Source organism: Natator depressus, chromosome 21 (genome assembly GCF_965152275.1).
Source record: "Natator depressus isolate rNatDep1 chromosome 21, rNatDep2.hap1, whole genome shotgun sequence".
NCBI lineage: Eukaryota > Metazoa > Chordata > Testudines > Cheloniidae > Natator > Natator depressus.
In genome coordinates this window covers 9,974,661-10,000,000 of record NC_134254.1, presented here as the reverse complement: position 1 = coordinate 10,000,000, position 25,340 = coordinate 9,974,661, and the positions used below count along the sequence as shown (strand labels likewise).

Below are 25,340 nucleotides of genomic sequence, written 5' to 3'. Positions count from 1 at the left end.
CCTCATGTAGGGCTCAAGTGAAAAGGAGCTTGCCTGGTCCCTCCATGTACACATCACACAAACCCCTATGAGATTTGCCTGTGGCTGCGTGGGAGGCTCCCAAGCAGATGAGCAGGGTCAGGCCTGAGCGGCAGGAACACAGCTATGCATGGGGAGTCCAGGAGTGGAATACCATGGGAAGCAGCAGGGCAGGGCTGAGGGACACTGGCAAAGCTGTCCAGGAACTCAGGACAGGGATAGCTGGGGGTGCTGTAATGCCAAGGCGAGCAGAGCTGTGTGAGGGATGCTGCATTGGGCCAGCCTCAAGCCAGTGCTGGCCATCCCTCACTTTCAGAGCACCAGCGCAGGGTAATGAAAGAATGCTATTAGCTGGAAGCTCTCTGGGGTAGGGGCCATCTTTTTGTTCTGTCTTTGTACAGCACCTGTGGCATGGCTGGGCACTAGGCACAACCCTGCCCATCAGAGCTGGAGTCAGGTATTGGGGGTGACTGGGGTCCCTAGGTGCTACTGCAGTGCAGATCATAATAATTATGGTGACAGACAGATCACAAAAGCAGCCTTTTTTTTTTCTGACACCCCCTCCCCCACCCCTCCAATGCAGAGTTGAATTTTTATAGAAACTTTTTTCCCAGCATGCCTAGCTCAGGCTGGCCCTTTAAATTTGGCAGAGCCAAGCAGCCGTAGCCTGAATAGGGTTGTTTTGCAGCAGGCTGCACCTTTCTCTTCTCCAGGGGTAAATAGCTGCTGTATTTTCATTTCCTTGTGAGGTTTCCCTAGGATTGGGTTGGGGGTGCATGGTATTTAAAGGGGTGCTGCTGGGCAGGGGCTCCTAACCTTGTAGACATTAAAATCTCTTGCAGCATGTGGTGCTAATGCTGGCTGGAATTTTCCAAAGGGCCTAGCCGGGGCCAGGTTTTTGTAAGGGCTCAGTTCTCAGTCAGGCCCCTAAATAGGTGGCCAGATTTTTCCGAAGAGTCCGGCATGTCCAGGGTGCACGTCACTGTCACGGTGGAAGCTGCTGGGGGCCGAGTCCTCTAGGAGAGCTGGCTCCAGTGGTGGGGGCTTTGCTCTTTGGAAAATCTGGCCCCATTGTAGTGGAGGACAGGAGCTACCTCAAGCAAAGAAAGGATTTAAGCCAAGAGAGTTAGTAGGAAGAGAGCCGCACCTTTCAGCAGATGCTTGGGGAAGAACAGAGAGCCCTGGAGGAGAGGACATGGAGCAGCTTCAACTCTGGTTGAAGTCAGTGGGACGTAAGGAAACAGGAGGAGCTCCGCCCTGGGAGGGACGGTCTAGGAATGTGCAATTCTACTGGGGGAACAACATATAAGGCCCTGTCTCTGCACGACAGGTGAGATTTCAAGGCCCTTGGGTGTACCATTTGAAAGTCTTCTCCAGCCCTGGACCTGGGATCCCCACCCCAAGCCTTCCCTCCCTGGCTCCAGGGAAATGGCACGTCAGGCATCAACTTGTGCCTGGAAATTAAAACCTGATAAGAGGCCGGGGCCCTGCCAGCCACCTGGGGCATCCAGTTTTTCACCAAGACTTCATATTAGAACTGAGATAATGAGAGCTCCAAAGTATTGCAAAAGTCACCAGCTGTCTGATGCCAAGCGGCTGAGCCGTACTTCTTGGATGTTCCCGGATTGACTTGCTGTAATGCCTTGTTTGTCAGGACACCTGGAAATTTCCCAGCCGTTTCCCAGCCTGTTGACAATGCAGTAGCCGCGATGGCTTGTGACAACCTGTATAAAGATCTCATCATCAACCCTTCTTTTCTCTCCCTTTTCAGACTGCAGTTAAAATCCTACTGCTTGCACATGAGTCCTCCTCCATCTCTACAACACCCTACCCTACTTTCTGGGCACCCTGCACCCACGCCCTACCTGCTGGCCCAGGGGCTTGTCCAAAGCGGATGATCGCTCAGACTCAAATCCTGCCCCCCTCCCATCCCCACCATTGGGGGCTTCTTTTCATTGCAGCGTTAACTGCTGGTTTCGCTCAATTGTTCCTGCTCCGTTGTCCCCTGTCCACACACAAAACCCCCTCCCTCACGTGCAGTAGGGCTAGTGGCATGACTTGGCTGGCATGGCGGGAGATATAGGCTAAAGCCTCCATGTAACCCAGGGGTGAGTGTGTGTTACAGGTCCCCCTCTGCACCCATCTGCAGGGGACAGGTGGTGGTACAGCCCCCAGCTTTGGGGCCAGGGCTCTTCAGCTCAAGCAGCAGCAGCTCATTCTTTTAGCTCTGCTGGGCCTCGGGTCAGTCCCCAGTGCAGCCGCTGAGAGGCTGGCTGTCCCACTAACTCAACCCGTCTGTAGCGTGTATGCGGGCTAGTACTGCAACACAGCACTTGAGAGCCGCCGGTCCTCCAGTGTCTTCCCACAATCCCTCCTGGGCTGTCCTGTCTTGCCATTCAAGGTCCAGAGGGCACTGGAACCAGTTGGGTTATGTGGAGAGTTCATGGGCAGGCCATGGCAAGTCCGTGCGTGTTAAAGCCAAAGTCGGTATGGGGAGGGGCACAGCCAGCTGATCCATACCTGTAGGCAACCACCTGCTCAGAGCTCAGCCAGTGTGGGTTGGGGTGGAGGATTGACTCTGTCCCCACCCCAACCCTGGTAGAGGTCTCTTGTTGATACTGGGAAGAGGGGTTTGTTCTCTGTTGTGGTGCCAAGCGCTTCCCTTGGAGAGAGCGCAGTGATTTGTATCAGGAGCCCAGCTCAGCCAAGGCCTTGTCTCTCTAACGTGGCCTTGTTGAGACTCATTGTCTCTTTCAAGTGACAGTATGTTACGCTGGGCAAGGCAGTTACGAGTTCCTGGCTAGCTGTAGCGTTCTCTGCAGTGATGGTGGGAATGGCATTTTGGACCACATTAGCCTGTTGGTGCTGCTGCTAAAAGGATCTTTTTTGGACTGGAGTTGTCACTGCTCTCACCCTTTCCCTTGGACGCTGTGTGGTTTGGACAGTTAAAAATGCTGAATGCAACACAGACACGCATGCACTCACGCATGTACGGTCACACGCATGCAGCCGGGCACACATTCACAAGCATGCATTGCACCCACACGCACAGTCAGACCTGTCTGGTCATGCATGCGCTCACACACATTCGTTGCCCACACGTTGCTTTGTGCAGGCACACACACACACACAGAGATTCACACATGTTGAACTGCACACTCTCACATTCAGTCATGTACAACTGAACAACTTGAAGCAAACATTGACCGGAGTGAAGGAACTGTGGGGCAGGATTCCCTTCTGTCAGCATGCATACACCCACTTTGTAGGGGTGTAAAATGACCCCTCAAGATGCCAGAAAGAGGAGAATTGGGCCCCAAACTCTTTGTTTTTTTTATTTCTGATCTGAAGCGGCACATTATTAACACACCTCATCAAGGGTACATCTTCTGGAGCAGGAGCATTTTCTTGAGCGCTTTGGGGGCCCAAGGCTGTGAAGGAAAGCTGAATCCTTGAAGCGCTAGGTTAACAAACATAAGATTTTTGTTTTTCCTGCAGTTACTGATCAAGGAATGTTGTTTTGTTTTTTAAATGGAAGGAGAGAACATTCCTGGTGGAGATTTTTGGAGCTGAACAACAGAGAATAAGCCAGCCAGCATGGGACCAACAGCATTGTAAGAGCAGCATGAGAAGATCTGTGCAGCAGATCAAACTGACTTGGAGCACAAAGGAGGTCGCGATGTAATGTAAGTACATAGGCACTGGTATCTCCACTCTGCTGCATTCTTACAGCGAGAAGCCTGCTATGCAGAGTGAGTCTGTCACCCTAAGGATACAAAATGTGACGCTCTTTATTAGGCAGGAGATGCTGAAATGTGTCCAATTAATGAGACATTAACAAATGGTGCAGCAGAAATAGAAGCTACTGACACTGAAGATATTAACTTCATCTTCCCTTCAAGCACTTTGATTAGCTGTGGCCTAAATGATCAGCCAGGCGGGGTCTGGTTCCCCTTTGCGCAGGCGTCTGTAAAACGTGAGCTTACAAAATGAAGCCGCAGGCGCTGATCAGTGTATTTACACCTCTGCCTCATTGGTTTGCACATGACATGGTGGGTAGGGGGACAGCTAAAGGTGCAAGGGCTTGGACCTGCACTTGCAATTCAAAGGAGGATGCATAATCAGAGGCATGGGTTTCATACCTGCTAAAACATGGCCCCCCCAAATTCATCCCTCTCTGTGCATTAGATTTTATTGTACATTTGCAGTGGTGCGTTTGGGAGTCGCTGAAACACGCCCTTTAAAAGCGTAAGTGATCCACAGACCACCTTGCTTTGTGAAGACGATCCCTTGTTTTAAAGCAATGAGGGCATTGTTTTCCCACTGTGTCCCTCCCAAAAGGTCTCGAACTCTAAAGGTACAGCCTTTATTTCTCTCCTGTCTGTTTCAGAAGTTGGGGCATGTCTGATGCCTCCTGTAGCTGGAGATATCAAGCCATGTACATCCCGTGGTGTCATTCCACTGAATGTGGCCTGATATTGCTCACCACCATGTGGCACTGTGGTCTGGTTCTGTTACACAGGCTAAGCAGAATCGATGTAGGTCAGTATGTGGATGAGATCTCCAAGAAATATCTAGCTTGCTGCAGGAAATGGTATTGGCAATTGTCTTGAGTCAATTGTTAAAGGCAATGGGTTGATCTAGGTCAGTGGCTCTCAAACTTTGTTTACTGGTGACCCCTTTCACATAGCAAGCCCCTGCATGCGACCCCCCTTATAAATTAAAAACACTTTTGTATACATTTAACACCATTATAAATGCTGGAGGCAAAGTGGGATTTGGGGCGGAGGTTGACCGCTCGCAACCTCCCATGTAATAACTTCACGACCCCCTGAGGGGTCCCGACCCCCAGTTTGAGAACCCCTGATCTAGGTGCTCCCACTGGACAAGACATAAAATCACAGCCCTGAATGTTGGCTGTTAAAGATCCCCTGGCCCTTTTGTCCGAGGAGGGGTGTCCTCTGACATCCCAGCCAAATTCTAATACATTCTTTGAGCGTCAATCCTCTGTGCAGTCTCAGCTGGATACTGTCTTCTTAGCTTCCTGTTCCAAACTGTTATGTAATGTTGCTGTGTGCCGTTAAACAGCTGCCCTGTTCCACCCAAGAGGTGGCTTGTGATTCAGTGGTAGGTGAATTGACTCCTCTATGCCCCTCTTACTTAAGAGAGTTGGTTAATTGTTCCTAAACTTTGAGCAAATCAGATCAAAAATGTTACAAAGAAGCATTCCAGTTTGCATGAAATGAACCTTCACAGAAAATTCAATCAGAATAAAGACAACCCTAGAATCTTCCCATGTTGCCAACAAAAGACCTGGCAGTTGTCAGACCAGATACAAAAGCCCCATATAGAGTAAACCCACCCCCAACCCTCTTGGAAAGCTGTTAAACACAGGAAAACCTTGTGTATTCCTGAAACGAGCCATTAAACAGATCCAGCTAACAGGTGTTCTTTTAAAAGGGCCTCCTAAGCTCTCAGAAACAAGGGGAGCGGGAGTGCTTGACTCTAATCATACACCGAAAGCATATTCATTTTCACAGTAGGATGGCAGGCTGCCTTGTCCAAAAACCCAGCATACCGCAGGAAGTGTGTGTTTTTGTAGGCGCTGTTACAAGCAGGACCAAATGAAAAGCCAAATCTCAGCCTTTCTCTTCTTGCAATTCCATAATCTAGTTTGGAATATTATATTACTCCCGACTCCCATCTGCTTTTGTTTAGTGCAGTGCTATTTATTCCCCCCTCCCTCCCTGTCTCCAATTAAATTAGTCACTAAAATCCAGTGCATTAGCTAGTAACAGGTCCACCTTCTGCTGTGTGATTTCCCTGGATGCTGCCCCAGCGGTTTGTTGTTGCTTAAATCGGTGCATTGCAACGTGGCATGTTCCATTTTTGCAGTTGGGTCTACTGGCTGGGGCAGCGGAAAGGCACTCGGGAGACCCAGCTCTGTCCTTTCCCCTGCCTGGGCCTCTATTTCCCCTTCACCCTTTGGCTGTCTTGTCTGTTTAGACCGAGAACATCTCTTGCTGTGTGCATGTGCAGCGCTTAGCACAATGGAGCCTGGTCTGTGCCTGGGGGCTGGTGTGCGTTAGAGAAGCCGTGGGGCTGCTCAATTGGTTGGGGAGACTGTAAGGAGCCCCGCTCCGGTGGAAGAGCAGCAGAGGTGGAGTAGAGCTCCGACACGTGCCTTCCCCCCTCCCCGATGCGTCCCTTTTCTCCCCGTCACACCCCCTGTGCCAGGGTAGGACTAGGGCAGCTGCCACAGGAGTTAGTTTTGACACCAGGGGAGTTCCCCTATGCTGCGGAACTCTCTGCTATCTGACAGCCAGAGTCTGTCCCCTTTGCAGTGTTTGTGTGGCACAGGTGACACCAGAGCAGGTTGTCTCCCTTATACAGGTTTCAGAGTAGCAGCCGTGTTAGTCTGTATCCGCAAAAAGAAAAGGAGTACTTGTGGCACCTGAGAGACTAACAACTTTATTTAACAAATAAATTTGTTAGTCTCTCAGGTGCCACAAGTACTTCTTTCCCTTGTACTTGGTTCCATTGCAAGAAATCGCCATTTACTGGAAACATCCCTCTCTTGGTGTGTCCCATGAAAAACATCCCCCCTCTGTGCGAGTCCTCCCAGCTAGCCGTGTGTCTTGCAGCATTTGCCTGTCAAGCTTTTATCCCCATCGGTGCCACTAGTGCAGAAAGCAAATGACTCAACTCTGATCAAAGATTGACTAGTCGATGGGAGGCTACAAAAGCTTTGCAATGTTTTTAACCAGAATTAAGCCCCAGTCCAATATGGTGGTCCCTATGTACAAATTTCCCAGGCCAGCGAAGGACTCGTGGACCGGTAATCCCCACAAAAACATGCCGCACTCGAAGAAAAATGTAGAATCAGCAGGTGAGACTCACAATGGACTTCTGCACGGTTCTCTCTGATGCCGACTGCCTAGGGGTTGCCACTTGGCTGATTTGGCTGCTTGGATTTGGCTGAAATTCGGCACCGTTGTGCAAAGCAGAGGCACCGCTTAAACCCTATGTTAAGGACTCACATGGTGCACATACTTTGTGCTGACTCCCGGACTACAGCACCTCATAAACATTTGCAAATACCCTGTTTCTAGTATTTAAAAACAGAACACAAAAAGCAGCTAAGCCCTACAGTAAAGGTGGGGCCCTAAGACCATGTCCAGACTAGGGATCTGCTCCGATTACAGTCATCAGCACAGCTGCACCAGTGCAAGGTCTTGGGTATACGGCGACAGCTGCCCTATGCAGAGCTGGAGCTAATCACTGCGTGAAACCGGGGTGAGCAAATAACACTGGGGGGTCTCTTGGTGCAGCTGCAACAAACAAGGGCTGTGTTTGAGGCAAATGCCCTGTGTGGTACAGGCCTAAAACTAGCAGGCAGGTGTATTCATAGCCATGAGCTTCACTAACAATCCAGCTGAACGCTGCGCTTAACGTATGCGTCAGGCATGCAACCGTTCCGTCACCCCCCTCAACTCCCAACTGGAGCCACCAAAGCTGTTTAAATGCATTTCTTTCTCCTCCTCCCCCCTGTGGTTCTCCTTTTGTTTTTGCTCTCGCCCTTTGTGTATGTGAGTATTGATTTCCTGCTTGCCGCCAGCTGCAGTTCATTCCTGGTCCTGCTCCCTCTGCTTGGCTTTGAGTGCAGAGAGCAAGGCAGCCTCAGCCAGCTGTGACCTCCACCACAGACCAAGGCGGGCCATTCGATAGGCAGGTCTGGGTCTTCGGTTAGTCTTCATGTCCTTTCAGAGCCAAAGGGGATTGAAAAGAGAGGGTGATGCCAGCAGGCGGGAATGTAATGGCCAGCTCTGGAGGGGAAGCGCCAGTCATAACTGCCTGCCCATCCTCTACAGCGCCCCTGGGGTCTGCCAGTCTTCATAACTTAAGGGGCAAATCCTCCAAAGGTGCAGAGGGCCCACGCGAAGCACAACTCATGTGGTACTGCTGCATGTGGAGGACAGGAACTGGAAGTCTGCCCCACAGAGCACAGCCTTGAATGCTGTCGTGGGGGAGGAACTGGGGCAGGTGGATCCACCACTGTGCAGATTCATCAGTCATTTTCTCTGGCCATGGAGGTGACTATACTATTGATTGGTGTTACAGTCACTGTCTGAGACCACAGCCCCGTTGTTCTGGGTGCTGTGCAAACACATTGTAAGAGAGCCCCTGCCCCAAAGAGCTTACAATTTCAGTAGACAAGACACAGAACAGAGTGGAGGGGAAACAGCTTGGTCACGCAGCAGGTCAATGTCAGAGATGGGAACAGAACCTAGGTCTCCTAGCCCAGGCCACACTGCTTACAAACCACGGTAAGGCTTTCCCCACATGATCCTGCCTGTAAACTCTTGGGGTCTGCATTGTGCATAAAGCACCACACGCAGCTGTGATGCCAAAGGGGTGAATGAACGCCCCGATGATGATGATAGCATGAAGCATCCTGAACGGTTGACTCCCAGAGCCAAGCACACGTTTACACACTAAGGGGGAAAATGCTTCCTTCCATCTCTTCCTCTCCCTGACCCCAAAAGCTGCAAGGCTGGTCCCTTTTTGCACAAAGGGAAAGAAGAAATCTCAGTGCACAGCCAACCAGAGTCTGATTTTGCAGAGGCACTAAAACCAGCAAGCCCCATGTAGTCAAACAGGCTCTGCAGCATCTCTGTAAATCAGGCTTTAACCTTGGATATGCATGTAGGGCTCTCCCATCTCTGATCCTTCATAGCTTAACTCCTTCTCTAGTTCCTCTCATTGGTAGGGTCCCACCTCTGTCTATTTCCCCCTCTTCCTTTGCTGACAGGGTCTCCTTCCTTCCCCTCTCACATATTCAGGGCCGTGTTCTATGTCAGCAACAGGCCTTGGGGAAAAGGGGGCGGGGGGTGATTTAATAGGGATAAGGCTGCATTTGCATAGATGTTATTAAGAAGTTGCCTGAGCCCATTCATCTTTGCAAACCTCAACCACCCACATCGTGTTTGTCAGCTGACGCTATCATAACTCTCGGAGCCCATTTCCAATCTCCGAACTGGCTTTCAGACACAACATTGAGAGCCAATAAAATCCAGCTTGTGAAGTTTAAAGAGTCAGAGCTATTACAGGAGCTGGGATGGTGGTGGAAATATATAGCAACAGCTGACGTGTGTGTATGTGTGTGGGGGGGGTGTTTTTGCGATGCTCAGTGCAGATGCTGGGGATGCGGATGCCAACCTCACTGCATCATCTCTCTGCTTGCAGCGAAGACAAGGTTGGTGATGGGACAGAGGCACTGGGGTATTTTTAGCTACCTAGGCAAGTTCAGGGTGGGGATGCTCTCGCAGAAAATACTAATGTGTCCCTGTTGATTTTGTGAGGTGAGGTGAGAACAGAGCCAGCTGACTGCTGGAAAATGAAAATTAATTCTGATTCCAAACAGTCGGTTTCAGCACACTTGCACCCCTGTTATCAACTGCCTGGCTCATCAGCAGAGTCTGAACTCCTTACTTCCAGTGCTAAAAAGCATGAATCTATCCCACTTGAACTAATTCACTCCTTTAGCCAGCAGCTATAGTAGACTCTTACCCTCTCATATGGACTAGGCATGAAATAGAGACAAGAGCAGGTTACATCTCTTATTCCTCAGTCATGAATATTAAAGTGGACAGGTCTGGAGTCTCATGAATATTTGGGGACTGGCTGTTCTTGATCCAAACACTGCTATCCCTAAATGAATGAGGTTATTTAAATTCCCTTTTGCAGTAGTACATTCTATGCTATTAGAACTGGTCAGAAAGCAGGAAGGGGAGTTTTTGCAAAAATGTGAATGAAGTTTTACTTTCATTTTTCATTGATATTTCATTGCTGTGTAGGTTTTCTGATCAGCTTGCTTTGCTGTCTGTTTTTTTTTTTAATTTTTAAAAAACTTCACTTATGTGGAGGAAGAGCTTTGAATGGATGGCAATGGGAACAGAGACTGGGGATTTAGGGGTGTGGGGGCAGGTGGCAATGAGGGTAAAGACTAGAACTTGTCAAAAAACCTGAATTTCAAAAGGCGGAGGGTGGCTGGAAAAATTGAGACAATCTTTAGTGAAATATTCCCTGTTTTTTGATCAACTATAGAGCTGGTAAATGTTTTTTTGTTCTTTTGTTTGTTTGTTTTTGTAGAAATTTTGAAAAATGGGGAAAAAAACAAAAAAACCTGTAATTACATTTTTTTCCTAGATATGGTCTTGTGGTTGGGCATTGGATTGGGACTCAGGTGATCTGGCTTCAATTCTCAGCTCTCCAACTGACTCCCTGTGTGACCTTGGACAAGTCACTCTCTCTGTGCCTCAGTTTCCTCACCTGTAAAGATGGCCATAATAATCTTTCCTTCCTCCTACCCTCCCTCTGTGTTGCTCATTTAGACTGTAAACTCCTGGGGACAGAGACTCTCGCTCGCTATGTGTATGTACAGCACCTGGCACAGCAGGGCCCCAGTCTCTCTTAGGGCCTTGGCTGGGTGCTATCATAACACAAATATTAATAAGATGTAGGATGTGAATGATAAAAATGAAGTTGGCTTCCAAAATGTCAGTGTAATTCCAGTGTGTGGGGGGGCATATGGCCAGATACCCTCTTCAAACAGATGACAAAATGTGGGGTAACTATTGTGCGTTTATTTTTTGGAATTGCTCATTTTAAAAAACCAGGATATTATATTAAGCATTTTTGACCATGGAGAAGCACTCTTTACTGCCAGGTACTGACTTTTCAATGCCCCCTTGAACAGCGAACTTTGATAAATCAATTTAATGTTATCAACTGCAAAACTGAATAAACAGGAGACACTGGGGGGAAAAAATGCATCTCCAACTAGAAGCGAATCCTGAAATGAAGGGTGGGGGTTGGCTCCCCCCATGGTGGTTAAAGAGAGAGGGTGAGTCTCTGGAAAGAGAAATAATATGTGGAAAATATGCTTCCACTGTGTGGAGAAACTTCATGGGAATGAAGGAGATTTAAAGGGACACTGATGAGAAAAATCACATATTCAGGGTCAAATCCTGAGCAATGTAATTAATAGTACCTGAGATTGTTAAACTGGAAAGGGTTTGAAAACATCCTATATGCGTCTCACTATTCATGCTGCTGATTTAATTTTTTCAGTTCTCTCAGACAGTAACACTCAGGATGGGTTGTCAGTGGGATTTGACCCATACCTTTCTGTCCAAAGAACAAATCTCACTTGAGCTAAACAAGCCACTCCTTTAGTTGATAGCATTAAAAGGTTGTTATGCTTTAGTGAATCCACCAGCAGAGGGGTTTACTCCTGGGGGTATTCTGTGCCAAAAAATTAAAAATTCTGTGCATAATATTTTAAAATTCTGCACATTTCATTTGTCAAAATAAAACTACATAATCATGCCAGTTTCAATTATTTTGGTAATTTTATTTCAAAACACCTGTCAGCAAGTATGTCTGTAACAATACAGACACACAAAAACTCCCCCAGGAGTAGAGTGTTGAAGAAACCCCTATGACAACCCAGTTCCTGTTTCTCTGCCCCGTCCCACCAGAGCCCAGCCAGGGAGCCAGACACCCACAACCCCTCCCCCTCAGAGCCCAGCCACAAGGCTCCCCCAGCCAATACACCTGAACCCCTTTCCCCCCAAAGTCCAGCCGCGGGGCTCCTCTAGCCCAGATACCCAGACTCCCTCCCCCGAGCAGTGTCTTCTATGTGCGAGCCGGGCTCTGCTGGGTCCAGTGGCCCCTAGTGACAGGTAGAAGCACTGCAGCCCATTTCTGTGGTGGGGAAAGGAAATTCTGCGTGCAAGTTAATTTCTGCAAATTTCTGCAGTGCACGGTGGCACAGAATTCCCCCAGGAGTAGGGGTTGGAACACACACTGTGCTAGTGTGAGTTTCACCAGTCTCTCATTTTCTTGACTGCATGTTGAGAAAACTACAGGGATATTATTTGTCTGTTCAAATCCTGTGACCATGTGGGATTGCTGTAACTCTGTGCACAAGTGTGGCAATTGCACGTACAAATGATCAGCTAGACCAGTGGTTCTCAATCAGGGGCACAGGTACCCCTGGGTATGCAGGTGTCTTCCAAGGGGTAAGCAACTCATCTAGATATTTGTCTAGTTCAGTCAGGACACCCCTCTCCCCCATCCCCCCAGGGATTGCAGGACAGGTTTAAGGGGGGGTCGCAAGCACATGGCCAGCATTAGGGGGTGGCAAACAGGGCAACTGCCTGGGGCTCCACACCACAGGGGGCCCTGCTAAGTAAGTTACATGCTTCAGCCCTGGGTGGCGGGGCTTTTCGGGTACACTGAAATGTAAGTACAATATTGATATTCTAATTGATTTATTTTATAATTATACAGTAAAAATGAGAGAGTCAGCAATTTTTAAGTACTGGTGTGCTGTGACACTTGTATTTTCATGTCTGATTTTGTAAGCATGTCATTTTAAAGTGAGGTGAAACTTGGCGTACGCAAGACAAATTAGACTCCTGAAAGGGGTACAGTAGGCTGGAAAGGTTGAGCGCCACTGAGCTAGACCTCTAACTGGGCACTTGCAGGCTTAGCTACTGCATTTAAAGATAGAATTGCGATCATTGTGGGTGTGCAGTTCTGAATATCTGCATCTGGCATTAGACTGGTTAATTTCATTCTTGTCCATCACACAGGCTGGGATGCTTTCCCTATCCTTAGCTTCCTCGGCTGCTGTTCCCCAGAGTTGTTGAGGTCTGGGATAGGAGCACTGGGCTTTCCCATGGCAAGTATCCATTTCTTAGGTTCTAAGGCCAGAAGGGACCAGCAAATGGTCTAGTCTGACTTCCTGTGTAACAGAGGCCCACCGATTCCTGCAGCTAGCCCAATAACTTGTGGATGAGAGTGAACATAGCTTGACGTAAAGAGTCCAAGCGATGGCAAATTTACTACATCTCTTGGAAGTGGTTCCAGTGGTTAATTACCCTCCCTGCTAAAAATTTGAGTCTTCATTCCAGTTTAAACTTGACTGACTTCAACTTCCACTCATTGCATCTTGTTATGCTTTTGTCTGACAGATTAAAGAGCCCTCTGGAATCAGATACTTTCCCCCTGGGGAGGTAATTATAGACTGATCAAGTCACTTCTTAACCTTCTCTTTGATATACTAAGGGCTCTACCCGTCACCAGTTCCGTAGGGCCCCATCCAATCTCCATTTTAAAGTGGCACTTGCATTTGTTTTATTTGTTTTCCAGTGACAAGCTAATTTCAGGGAGGGCTGGCCAGAAAACAACTATTTTAGATTGTGAAAAATTTCGAGGTTTTGACAGTTGTTTCATTCCAATGTGGAACAAAAATGAGAGCTTTCGAAAAATGTTAGTGAGAAAATGGAAGTGGAGAGTTACCACCCCAGAATAACCAATGGCCTAGTGGTTAGGGCCCTCACCTGGGACGTGGGGTATTTCGGTTCAGCTCTCTGCTCTGAATCAGGGCTTCTACCGTCCAGGTGAATGCTCTAAGCATTGGTGAACTGGCTATTCTGGAGTGGCTGTCTCTCTTCAGTCAAAGCAGGCATGTTTTGACGAACCATTTCCGTTTGGATGAAATGGCATTTTTTTGACTGCAGAAAGGCTTCGTCCACGTTTTTTATGACCTGCTCTAATTGCGGGGGCCTGTAACTCCAATGACCTGATTTGCACCTGCAGTCATATAAGTGGAAGCAGATTTGCACTGGAACTGAATTTGCAGGCCCGAGCTTTGTGAATACAAATTGTGTTTGCAAATGGAAAAGCCTCACTTTGGAAAATGCCCCCTATATGTGTCTGGCTTTAAAAGCAGGCATTTCCCAGCACGTTGCTTGCAACAAGCTGAGCTCAGAATGAGATTTGGATGCCCAGATAGCTGAAATGGTGAGGCTTTTTCCACATTCACAGCAATACCTAAGTTCCCATGGCAATGAAGGAACTCTCTCTCTCTCACACACACCAGATTTAGGCCTAGAAAGCTGGGCTACATTCCAGGAGAATGGAACCCAAGCAGCTCATCAGGTTTTACTCAAAGAAGCAAGGGGTTTTAACAAGAACTTCACAAACACAGCACATTTCTAGGTTTTACAAATGATAAAAAAATACCCCAACTCTTAATAGCTTACTCTTTGTGTTTGTGGCTGCTTAAGACACACAAAATAAAAGCAGCACCACAATAAGCCAGTTATTTTTGCCACCTCTCATCCCGGGTCCCAACACTTAGCTATAAACTGTACCAAGGAGCAAAGGGAGGAGGTGGGAGTGGGCAGAGTCATCTCTGTGGAAGCTGCCGGGTTCGCTGTGTGGGACAAGTGGAGGGGCTTCATTTGAGTGCCTAGAGGACGAGTGGCTACATCAGAAAAAACGAATAAAAGAGCCATTGGCCTTAGCTCTAACTGGCTCCTTCGTTGGCAACTTCAGCAGAGAGGCTGAGGAATGAATGGGTCCTGAACTCCATTCTCAGGACTTAGAGGCAGCTGACCTGCAGTCAAGTCAAAATTGAAACATGTAGACAGGGCAATGGCTGGGAAGTTTGCACTGGGTAGTGTGCTCTGTAGTGGATAGGGGAACATCCTGGTAGTCCGGAGACCGGGTTCTGATCCGAGCCCTGCTAGTGACCTGTTGTATGAGCTTGTACAAGTCCTTTCCTCTCATCCTTTGTCTGTTTAGACTGTAAGCTCTTTGGAGCAGGGGCCGGCTCTTAATGTACGCATGTACAGCATCTAAAACAATGGGGCCCTGATTTTGGTTGGGGCCTTTCAGGTGCTACTGTGATGCACCCATTAATAGCAATGGAAAAATCAGAGTTCTTTAGGGGAAGACCTTCAGAAGAGCTCTGTGACGATGTGACGCAGCAGGGAGGGGGGAGTGTTGACCTGGGAATGTGCCCTGGGGGTGGGAGACCTGAGAGCCTGTCACCTGAGCCAGGACGGGGAGGGGGAGGTAACACCTCTGCCCAGGAACGTGAACAGAGGCTGCAGCAGGGAACCTGCTGGGTGGGTTTAGTTTCAGTTTGGGGCTGGGTGGAGGAACACAGGGAACCCCAGGGCTGGGGTCTAAGCTCCCTGCTCCCCCAGAAGGACTTGACTGAGGGGTCCTGGGTGTCCCCACAAGCTCTGTTTTGGACTGTGTTCCTGTTGTCCAATAAACCTTCTGTTTTACTGGCTGGCTGAGAGTCTCAGTGAATCCCAGGAAGAGGGGTGCAGGGCCTGGACTCCCCCACACTCCGTGACAAGCTCCACCTCTTTGAATGCTGAGCTCCTATGTTGGTGCCTGAATCGGAGGTGAGCTCCTTTGCAAATCTGACCCTGGTGCTGAGCCCTTGAAAATCTGGCCCTGAGCTCTTCGTAAAACGTAACTTTTAGGGCATGTCTACACTACCACGCTACATCGGTGCAGGAGCACCGATACGGCTGTGCTGCTGTAGTGCGTCTGATGAAGACGCTCTGTGCTGATGGGAGAGTGCTCTCCCGTCGGTGTCATTACTCTGCCTCTGTGAGAGGCGGAAGCTATGTTGCAGGAGAGCGTCTTCTGCTGGCACAGTGCAGTGCGGCCATCGCTTTAAGTTGATGTAACTTACGTCACTCAGGGGGGTGTTCTTTTCACACCCCCGAGCGATGTAAGTTACAGTGACTTAAGCAGTAGTCTAGACCTGAGTTTGAGGTGTTTGTCAGTCTGGCCTGTTTGATGAGAACTAAATTTACTTTAGTGCGTGTGTGTGCATATACACACACACACCGTCCCCCTACTGCTTCAGGGAATGGTTGCCTATAATTGTTACCAAACTTTTGAAAATGCAACAAAGATGTAAAAACCAAAGATAATTAGGTACATAATTGCACACACACAACTCCTTAATTAAGCTTTTCCTCTTTAAAGCTGACAGAATCTACTTACAAGGTGATAGCATGAGGGGCACCTGGCATATGGCAAACCATCTGTAGCACGAATGCTCCGTCTATGGGAAAAGAAAAAAACAACAACAACTTTCTAATCCACAAAACAATAACTTGCTTAGATGGATCAGCACGGTGATTTGTCTTCAGTCTCTGAACAAAAATGATTTGTTGGAACATCAGCCAGATAAAAAGGATATCAGGAGGAGCAAAGCTGCACTGGATAATAATCTCGTTGACTCATCTTTGTCAATGTCTGAGTGGCATCCAAAACAGCAAGGCATTAAGTAATATGGTGACTCAGAGCTATAGGGAAATGTGTCCTATCTGTGCCGGTCAAGGTGATGATCCTTAGACAGCAGATGCAGAGGGACAATCCCATAAAGGCAGATTAGCTCACAGTGGGGTTTCTCTATCTGATGAAGCTCTGAACAGTGGCAGCCCAGTTCCCGCTGCAGCCATGTCCAGGTATCTTCTGATACTCCCGGCACACCTGCTGGCTGGGACAAAGGTCGGTTCCCTTTAACACTTTGTCTGTCCATCATGCTGAAGGGCTAGTGCAACACTGGGTAGATGCCGTTATCACAGGCATGGTGCTGTTAACTGCCTCTAACGCCCACTGGCGGATCTAATGTGTGTACATAATAATGTAGTAATGAGATTAGTGTGTGTATCTTGTACATATTTTATGAATGGATGAGATATCGATGCATTGGCTGGGATTTCCAAAGGAGCTTAAGGGAATTCTGTGCCACGCTCCCATTGAAATGTGCATGCCTCGCTTACTTAGGATGGGCTATTTAAAGGAGCCGATGGGGCATTTTACTACAGTGGGAGCAGAGTTAACCCAGTGCTGAATACTTAAATATGCACACATAATAGGAAGCCTTAGAGATTTAATCACCTCATTGTTACCTTACTCACTGTTACCTTATCCTCCTTGCCATGCCTTTGTGCTGTATCCATAGCTCACTTTATACTTACACTCCTTTGGGCCAGGGATCGCCTTCTGGTTATACGTGGTTGCAGTGCCTCTCACAATGGGATGGGATCTGTGGGAGCTACTGCCATGTAAATAAAACAACAAGAGGGCTTAGATAGCAAGGTGATAGGCGTTCTTGAAATGAGAGGAGGAGCATGTCTCTGGTTTATGAACAATGGAGAGAATGATAGACCCTATTTTTAAGATAAGGAAAAATGACCATTTCTGTAAATTCTCTCAGTTCCAGACTTTGGTGACTGAGGAAGTGTACAACAGAAAGGAGAAGACTGAGAAGAGGAAGGTAGCCCTGTGGTTAGTGGATTTGGGAGACCCAAGTTCAATTCCCTGCTCTGCTGCAGACTCCCTGTGTGACCTTGGACCAGTCACTTAGTCTCTTCGTGCCTCCATTCCCCTTCTGTAAAATGGGGATAGGAGCGTGACTGCCTTCCCAGGTGTCATGAGAATAAATGCAGGAAAGGTTGGGAGTGCTCAGATAGGACCGTGATGGAAGCTATATGAGTACTTTAGATTGATAGGAATAAGTGCCTCATAGTCCACAGAGAGATCTGGAGTTAAAAAGCCCAGCCTGGGGTTCAATCTTCAAGGAGTTTGCCATGATGATGACAATGGGACCACAGAGAGAGACTCCCCAAGCCAAGGGAATGCAGGATGCATTGGGGCAGACAGAAGACAGGTTGATAGCCTGCAGTGCTGTTCTGCATTGCCTTTTATAGAAGCTGAGGGAGAGTCCTGCCGTTATCCAGAACTGGATTAGCTCATTTGTCTGGCCAGGACAAGTGAAAAAAATTACAGCTGTAAAGTGACTGAAAAAGGGCTGAGCTGAGAGACACAGAATGACTCTGGCACCTGCTTGTAAAGCTGAGTTAATCGTTTTAATTCCCACATGGGAAACCCAAATGTCACTTTAAGGGGTTGGATCTTTTACTAGGCTTTAAAATAAATATGGCTGTATGCCACTGCGGAGGTTGAACTGAAAACTGCATATCCACTGACCTCAGAAGCCGCAAGCTGGATTTGTTGGGTGAGGCTGAGCTTCAAAATATTTCCCCAAGCTCATTGAACTGATGTTCAGAACCGTGGCCACTTGGCCCCTGTGTGGTTGGAGGTCTTGCATCGGATGTTGGTCATAAAAGGTGCAGCCCGTCCTATAATAAATTTGCAGCCATTCTAAGATGTAATTTAAGAAAACACACAAGAACCATATTGCGGAATAGCTTGTGCCTGGCGTTGCTAACCAATAGCAAGGAGTGTGAACCGGCACATCACTGAAGTAACACTCTAATGCCGTCTAGTTATACCCTCCAAAGCAAGTCACATCATCACAGCAGCATGGAGACCTTGGTGGAGCCGTTAGTTTTAGCGACATTAAATGCCATCTCTTTCTACAAGTCTTGCTTTCCAGGAGCCAGGCTGAGTGGGATGAGGAATCTCTGTGTAGAACTTCCTTAGTGCCTTAGCCCTGTATTGAGGCTTCCAGCATTTTCGGTTCTATTCTCCAATCCTTCTGCGCCATGCTGAGATCAGGCACATTTTTCTCTCTTGAGATTCTGAAGCCTTCTTTGCAACACTGGCCAATGGAGGAAAACCAGAAGCTGCTTCTCTCATCCCCACCCCTGGGTAAGAGCAAAGCCTGGAGTCCTCAACTCAAGCAGCATGCCCATTCATTCCAAAGGGAGCTTGCACTAAGTTAAGGACTACTGCGTTTGGGGTGGTTGTACCAACTATCACCGTAACAGATGCTAATTGTCACCCTTGTTGGCAGTCTTGACAGGAGCCAAGCACAGAGTAGGTGATGGAGACCAAACTATACACCCAGCCCCTAAAAGAAGTCCCTCCAGGGTTGAGGCATGTCGGCAGGGGACAGGCTCTTCTATAGATAAAGCAGCCTCCAGAGCAGTAACTTTGACCAGCACTAATGTCTCTTTTAAATTAAAAAGATGAAATGATGTCATTAGATTCTAGGAAGTGATTAATGAGTTAAATAAGGAAGGTTGATCTGGTGGTTAAGGCATTGGACTAGGGTTCAGAAACTTTCAGTTCAATTCCCACCACTGCCACCAATTTCCTATGAGACCTTGGGCAAGTCACTTCGTTTCTCTGTGTTTCAGTCCCCCACATTGTTAAAATGAGGATGATAATCCTTCCTTTCTCCTACCCTTTGTCTGTTTTCTCTGTTTAGACTGTGCAGGGATTTGCGCAGGGATTCTCTCTCACTAAGTGTATGTACACGATCTAGAACAATGGAGACCCAATCTCGGCTAGGGCCTCCGGGCTTTACCGTTCTAGATAAAACTACCATAATTCAATATATTATGGTAAAATGTATTACCGTAATATATACGTATATATAATAATTGGTCACACTGTATTTACACCAGAGTAACAACGAGAGGAATTTGTCCTGATATTTTCCAAAGAAATTCATTTTTCACAAGAGGAAACGGCCTCTCTGTTGATGAGATTTGGGGCTTGCTTCTGTGAGATTCTGTTGTCTTTGGTGGATTTATACCAGTGTACATGACAGCAGGCGGTAAATTCATATGTTTATGGTAATTTTCTGTACTCCACTGAAGCCATATGCTAGGGACACTGACACTAATAAAAGTCTAATTATTATGTTTTCTCTTTACTGCTATCATTTTTTGCTATCAGTTTACAGGCTTATTTGCTTTATTGGCTATTGACTTGATCAGGTACTTTTCCTTCCTTCTTTAAACCTCAAGCCTTCAAATAGCTGCTCATCTGTAGTCTCGAGAGAGCCATCATCCCTTCTTCACAGATCCTTCCTCAGCTCAAGATGCAGCAGCTGGGGAGAGCTGTGCTGGTGCCAGGGTGCTTAAGCCAGGAATCTCATTGCAGCCAATTTCAGGTGTAAGGGGCAATTCCTTTCTTGAGTTTAATTAAATGCCAATCTCCTTTCAGTATGGCTTGGTGAATAGGATGCTAGATTGGGACTCAGAAGACCTGGATTCTATCCCAGGATTTGCTGCTGGGTGATCTTGGCTAAATTGCTTCCCCTCCCTATTCCTCTGTTTTCCCACCCACCCATTGTGTATTCAAGCATTTTGGGGGCAAGAACTGGCTCTCGCTATGTGTGTGTACAGCACCTAGCGCAATGGGGTCCTGGTGGCTGGCACCTCTGGGTGCTGCTGTCATACAAATAATAATAATAATAATAGCTATGCCAGCTGTCCTTCCTGTCTCACTTTATTCCCTAGTCCCATTTTGTTCCTGCAGCCATCCCAGTGCCAAGGAGGAGCTCACTACTTGTGTAAATTAAGAGGAGGAATAAAGCCATTTATCTTCCTCCCTGGGTCCATGCCCAATCTGACTGGTGTCAGGGCAGGCTGGGTGGTCAATTCACTGTATAATGGGACCTCTGGTCTCCCTGCCCTGCTCCCTCTCACCCCTTAAGTCTCTCCATTTCTCGCTATCTGCAGCTTTTTTCTGCCATTCCTTACTCCCAGGGCTTAAGTTCAGCTGGAGCTATCCGGAGAGGAGCTCTGGTAAATATTTTCAAACCCACGGGACACAAGCCCCAAGCACCAGAGCCTCCCACAGAGCAGAAATACTCTGACAATTTAAGCCCTGCTTACTCCCCTCAGTTCCAGCCTGATCCCTTCCCCTCTTTCTTCTTCCCTCTCCCAGTTTCCCTCTCTCCTTTCCCTTCTCTCTCTCTCTCTCTCTCTCTCTCTCATCTCTCTCCCTTTGTTCTTTTTCTCCTCTGCCCCTTCTCTCCTTACTTCAGTCTCCTTCTTTCCCTTTGACACTCCTCCGCTCTCCCCACTTCCTCCGTCTCTTTTTCCCCAGCTCCTGTAGGACACAGCTGGTTTTATTGGTCAGGGATACTAAGACCGGAATAGATCTCTCTCACCGACACACACATACACTAGCCTTGCTGTGGTAGCTCCAGCTCTCCAAATCAATACAGTGCTTTTTATTCCAGGGTCATGTTCCTTCATATAAAATGATGAAGGGGACAAAACATAAATGAACATAGAGTGACAATTAATAACCAAAAAAGAAAAAGGAGGAATCCCTGCCCCCATTTCTTTAATTAAAATGATGGGCATAATGTTGTTAGGAGTATGATTCAGAGTTTCTGAACACATTATTTCTATTGATTTATGCCCGGAGCCTTCAAGACTCCTTGAAAATAATAAGGGTTGACGTATCCAATGCTGGAGTTAAATGTTGATATTATATAATGAAAATTACATGCTTTGGATCTGCTGTGCTGTAGCAAAGGACTGAACCAAACATCAACATCTGCATACTGCCCCCTATGTGGCGTATTAATTAGATACTGCACCAATCAAGCCATATGTGATGTAGACAATTTGATCTGGGATCAGTGAGTGAACCCCACAGGGTCATAGTGACAGCCACTGCAGTGAGAAGCTGATGCAATGGAAAGTGACCCTCCTGGGATGTCTGAAATGCCCCTGCCCTTGTAGCCACTGGCCCCAATAACTCCAGCTCTCTCCTTCCCACCTGCCAGGTCCATCCTGGCTTCATCTCCCATAGATAAGATACAGGGAAGGAGTTCCCGGGGCCTATGTCATGCAGTAGCAGGATGTGTGACTCTGCGCAGGCATGTGCTGTAAGGCTCCCTGGCCTCGGACCCCGGCACATGCCAGGCTGTGTGAGTCCCCCCCATCAAATCTTGTACAATTCTGGGGGAGTGCAGAGCTTGGGCCCCTCGGTAATGGGGTTGCACTGCAGCCGCTCACTGCGAAATAATTCTGCGTTGTCCCTGTAAAGGCACGTGATTGGGTGAGACAGTTGGATCTCAGCTGGAAACTTGTGTCTCCCATGTAAGACCATCACTCCCTGCACATGGAAAACTCCATTTGCTTGGCTGATAGAACGTGATGGCTGACATACCTGGGGGCGGTAGAGGGCAGTAGCACATACCCATCCATATTCATCCCAGGGCTGGACTTGTTACAGGCACAGTTGCCAGCAGCCAATGTTTCTGCTGAACTCTAATGACTGTTATAAAGAAAGGCCTGCTACAAAAGAGTGACAACAGACCTACCAAAGATGGAGTTCAAGGGGAGGAGGCTAGGAAAGAGGAATGGGTTTATGAACCCTACCCCTGACTGTGGCGTGGAAAAACCTAATGGATTGGTGCAGAATAAATCATTTTAATGCTTTGCATTGATATAAAGCATCTTTCAGCTGGGTTTCTCATAGGAACGTAGTGATTTCCAGACCAGCTCAGTCCGTGTAGTCTAGGATCCTGTCTCAGACAGTGGCCTCCAGAAGATGCTAGCGTAAGAAAGCCTGCAGTGGGCAGATGTGGAATAATCTGCCCCCTACATTAGGTCTTCTGCTCTAATAGAGAATGAGTTGAACCAGGCAGCACAAGATTTAATAGCCTTCCCAAAATTTGTCTTAGTTACCTATAATAGCTCTGGATATTCTTGTTATCCATATAAATGTCTGACCCCTCTTTGAATCTTGCTAAATCCTGTTCCTCTGTCATATCCTATGGCAATGAGTTCCACTGTCTAATTATGCTTTACGTGGAAACCATATCAGTTTAGAATGTCCCACCTTTTATTTTCATTGTTCATTGTGTGTTAGGAGACAGGAAGAACACAAGCTCTCGATCTCCCTTCTCCTGACCACGCATTATTTTATATACTCTTATTGTGTTCCCTCTTACTCGTCTCCTTTCTAAGGCATCTCTCAAGACCCCCCACAAATGATTCAGGGCTGTCCTCTGCAGTGGCCCTTAGGTATGAATCACTTTCCCTGGCTGTAAGGCCTCTATTCATTCCTCCTGGAAATCCCTATTCAAGGCCCACCTCTGCTGTCATGCCTGCAAACCAACCAATGCCATTAATATTATGTGTATTATGGTAGCACATAGAGACCTTATTTGAGATCAAGCCCCCATTGTGCTGGGTGCTGCACAGACATAGAGTCGGTGCTGTGGCATTTTACAGATGGGAAACTGAGGCACAGAGTGACTATGGGGCAGATTTACAAGTGAGGTCAGCTCCTGTTTAGGCACATAAATAAGTCGCCCAATTTTCGGAAGAGACGAGCCCATTGGGAGCTGGGATCTGTTGAAAATCTGATCCTAAGTATTGCAATGATAGTTGCTGCTGGGTGCTTTTGAAAATCTGGTCCTTATGCTGGGGCCTAAATGGGAACTGAGCTCTTCATAATAATATAACGAATCCTAGACTCCTAGTCCTCTGCTCTAATTATTAGACAAGACCCTCTCCAAGAGCTGCTAGTTGACCTTGGGGTTAAGGCAGTAAACAGTGACCCAGGACATCTGGGTTCAAGGCTTGGTTTTGCTATAGGTTCTCTGTGTGATCTTGGGCACAATACTTAGGGTAAAATTTTCAAAAAAGCTTAAGTCTGATCTTCAAAAGCAACTGAGGACCCTAAATCCTATTGACTTTCAGGGAAGCTTAGGGTTCCAAAGCCCAGATCCTCAAATCTTCATTGATTTCAATGGCAGTTAGATGCTTAAATAGCTTGGAGGATATGGGCCTACGTGCCCAAGTCCTGTTTGAAAATGGGATTTAGACACTTCTAAAAATGTCACCTTTAATCTCTCTATGCCTCATTTCCCGATGTGTAAAATGAGGATAATGACACTTTGTCTGTTTTAGCTATTTAGATTGTTAGCTCATCAGGGCAGGGACTGCTTCTCACTATGTGTCTGTACAATGCCCAGCACCATACGGTCCTGATCTCAAATGGGGTTTCTCTGTGCCACCATAATACATGTAATTAGGCTTGGAAGGATTAGATTTTTATCGGTAAGCCTTGATTTCGTCTTACGCACATAAGCCGACGCAAAAATATTTCCACTGACGATAACAGAAAGTTAGAGATAGGCAAAGTAAGAAACATGCTGCTTGGGAACTTATTAGAGTTTGGTTTAAGCATGCTAACTTTGTATACTTTGCCCTGTGGTGTTTGTGTTTTAACAGTTATAAAGCTTTAACTTTTTGAATTGCAATGTCTACTGTCATTAAATAATTACTGTCTGACCTCCCTCCATTGTCTGACACCCCCCCAATTTCCCACACCAATGAAAATTTAAATTGATACAAATAAAAAAAGCTTAAAAATAAATATTTGTCAAAATTATAAAAAAATAGAATTCTGCCCTGCCTACATGTCATAGCAATATGAATAACCTTTCACTGTCCTGTACGGTGTTGGGAGAATCAATCTGTTATTGGGTATGAGGTGCTTACAGACTACGGTGATGAGAATCATAAGAATAGCCAATACATAAATAAAAGAAAGGATTATGATACCCAGCCCCCTGCTCCAACAGCGCTTCCTCCCACTGAAATGAGCCAAGATAATGGTGTTTCTAATTTCCCAGCTCTGTGTTAGCCTGCAGAGATTTGCAGCCCTCACCTTTAAACTAATACACCCTCCTCCCCTAATCCTCTATAAATCTCTGGCAAGCACAATAGTCTCTTATTTCCAATTTAATTGTTTTATTAAATTTTCCCTCATTATGTGGCTTAAAACAAGACAGGAAACATATATACAGAATGGAAAGGTATATTACATTACAGCCAGGAGCCAGGATATGCCACACTAGATCTCACTCCAGATTTATTGCATGCTCTCACCCTATTAGGGCAATATGTGCTTGAGCAAGTTTGGATGTTGCTCCTTGGGGATTTTTAATCACATATAGCTATGGAGAGAAAGCACATTGCATTACTTGTCTCACCTAATGTGAAGGATGCCCTCTGTAGAGCTGCGAAGTCACTCATTGATAAAACCCCATCTATTATGGTGGGTACACAAGCTGATTTCCATCCGGCTGATATTAATTTCTTGCCTATCATCGTTGCTCTCAGCAACCGTTTTTCATCACCACAACTCAACATGCCCATGGCTGATGCGTTTCCTAATGGAGATTGTACCGGAGCCTTGTTTGGTTGGCTGATCAGTGGGCCAGGTTGCGATCTGGTGGGGCAATGTGTAAGAGCCCAGAAATTTGAATGGGCACAGAGATGGCTTTCTCCTCTGGACCCCCCAGATACAATGATCCACGTCCCCCTGCCCTCCAGTGCTGGAGAGCAGGGATGACATTAGATAACAGAGAAGTGCTAGGAAGTAGAGAACAGCATGAGCATACAATAGATATTGAATTCCCCTCTCCTCCATTCTAGCCTCCCCAAGCCAGGATCAGGGACCTTTCAAGGTCCATTACAAGCTCTAGAGGACTGAGACAGGCAGGCTGAAATCAGGAGGTGGTTTCCTTGTGTCGGCTTAGGAGCGAAAGCCATTGGTGAATCAAGTCTCAAAATCATTTCCAGACATTGTGCAACAAAATTAAATTGCAGCCACTTTGTGCTGGGGAGTCCATCAGCAAGCACAAGCTGAGGAGGGTTGGGTTAGGTCAGTATTTGGATGGATAGGGTGACTAGATG

The 25,340-nt window shown here is 47.1% G+C and overlaps 1 protein-coding gene across 1 annotated transcript in view; it reads left to right on the top strand.

The window, feature by feature from the left end:
- MLN (motilin) overlaps positions 1 to 25,340 on the top strand; it is a 266,464-nt gene that overhangs the window by 145,626 nt on the left and 95,498 nt on the right. The window contains exon 3 of the mRNA XM_074936286.1: positions 3,557 to 3,704. The gene's annotated coding sequence lies outside the window, so the exon portion shown is untranslated. The remainder of the gene's footprint in view (positions 1 to 3,556; positions 3,705 to 25,340) is intronic.